Raw genomic sequence first — 2,141 nt, 5'->3', positions numbered from 1 at the left:
TTGAGAATATCTGACCTTTGAGAATATCTGTCACTTACTGGTGTAGCCACAATGAGGCTCAGGAGACATCCAAGAATAAGTGCTACCTTTAGCATRGTATCTAATTTAGCTGCACAATTGTGAATCTTAAATTATATCTGTGTGTTAGCTGTATTGAACGGACCTTCATCTCTAATTAAAATGTCTGGCATGAGCTTAGTAATTTTTCTGAATACTGGGAGACCAAGAATGGTGCAACCAGTGGTAATTTAACTGATTTATTATGGATTATAAGACTGGACAATTTTATAATACATAAAAGCTATCAAGGTGTGGATTGTGTATCTAATCCCGGATTAGACATTACAACCAGGTTGCATTTTTAAAATGGAAAATTTCTCAACATCCTGATCCAGATACTCTATATAAGTGGAGTCCAAACTTCAGCTCTTCACAACCTTCCTGTCAAGTCATTCGAAGCAGAGAAGACTCTACGGTGATTATATGAATTTATGCTTCATTTCTTTGTACAACTGAATCAATTTATTTGCTTGATAAAGACTTTATTTGTGTTCCAACAGCTGAAATCACTGCAACCATGCTGAAGGTAGCACTTATCTTTGGATGCCTCCTGAGCCTCATTGTGGCTGAACCTGTAAGTGATAAGCAATTTTTCTTTTAATGGACTGTAAAGAAGCTTAAATATGTGAATTTAATTTTACTTTGCAGTTAATATTGATTCTCCTCTTGTGTGTCATAACAGCACTTTTCTTCTTGTTTCACATACATCTCAACACATTTCTTAAATTACAACAGAGTTTTCGAGCACCTATTACACAWGTGAACCGTGTAGTATTCRATCCTCAATTACAAAGCCAAGCAATTTCAAGAAGTCTGTTTGCTGCAAATCTATCGAAGAGTATACATTACGTCATTTTTTTCAGTGAAAATGTCAACAAAAGGAGATCTTTTTCAGAGACGGGCACAGTTTTACATTGAGATTTAGAAGATTCCCATGTCATTTCTGTGTTGTGTTATGTTAAAGAAATTAATGACAAGAAAAATTAGAAAATATTTCTTAGCTGAGCTGTATTTTGAACTCCTCCAAGGGTTCTGATGAACTAAACTCCGTTTGCTGACAATAAAATTTTAATGGAAAGGAATGCCACAAATGGCTCCTTTACAGGTTCTGTTAAATGAGACTGGTGATATGTATGGTTATTAACAAGTACAGGAACGTAAAACCAGTAAACATGAAATAGTAAGAAGTTAATTTGGTCCACTGAAGTCAAAGTAAACTGCAGAATGACTGAATTTGTTTGTTCTCTTCAGATGGAGCACCAGCGCGTTGCTCGCTCTGGATCCAACTCCAATGAGGTGAGAATATTTCTTGTCTCTGTAATAAACCACAAATTTACAACATCTACTGTATAATTGATGAATAGTTTTGCTAAATTTCTAACTATCTTTATGATTTTCTTACAGGTCTCAACAACCAACTTGGCCACCCTGCTATCCCAGCTCCTGCGGCTTCTCGCCACCACCACAACTACAACTACAACAAAAGCTACAACTACAACAAAGGCTGCTACTACATAAAATGGAGACTTGAACATCAGCAAATTTGTCATGTGTTGAGAAAGTTGTCATTTTTTCCCTCTCTCTCAATTTTCAATGATATCAGAAATCAGTTTCCAATATCATTGAAACATGGATCAAACCTGCTGTCATGTTTGGTTTTGTGCTTAATAAAGTTCAGCAAAAATAGAAACACTGTGACRACTCTTTTCTCTCATTAAAGTACATTCATGTGAAGAATCCAATGAGATTATAAAATTTCAAACACATTTTTATGAACCACTTACTTCAAATATGTTTTTGATCGTGAATTGAAGGCAAATGATAAACAGATGGTGGGCGTTTACTTAGTTTCATTAAATTTTTGATCGTCTGTCATGGACTTTATTAGTGAATGTCACATGGAGCTAAGCAGCTCTGCGTCAGAATTTTTATTGAAAAAAAGAACAAGTTATGTTGCCAGAGAGAAAAAACTCTGTCCATTTGACCACATGAAGAATCGTTTGAAGAAACCCTCACAATTGCAGCCTTTTATTTTGTCTAAACTGCAACTTACAAGTGAGATTGCAGTTCTCTGAAAACCA

At 35.3% G+C, this 2,141-nt stretch overlaps 1 long non-coding RNA gene across 1 annotated transcript; it reads left to right on the top strand.

Annotated features, from left to right (window-relative positions):
* The first annotated feature begins 384 nt into the window (after nucleotides 1–384).
* On the top strand, nucleotides 385–1,752 carry LOC103461475 (uncharacterized). Its single transcript, XR_533119.1, has 4 exons — nucleotides 385–475; nucleotides 561–634; nucleotides 1,312–1,356; nucleotides 1,465–1,752. It is a non-coding gene; the product is annotated as an uncharacterized LOC103461475 (long non-coding RNA).
* The last annotated feature ends 389 nt before the right edge of the window (nucleotides 1,753–2,141 follow it).

This window comes from Poecilia reticulata, unplaced genomic scaffold, assembly GCF_000633615.1.
Source record: "Poecilia reticulata strain Guanapo unplaced genomic scaffold, Guppy_female_1.0+MT scaffold_1706, whole genome shotgun sequence".
Lineage (NCBI taxonomy): Eukaryota > Metazoa > Chordata > Actinopteri > Cyprinodontiformes > Poeciliidae > Poecilia > Poecilia reticulata.
This window is presented reverse-complemented; position numbering and strand designations above follow the sequence as displayed.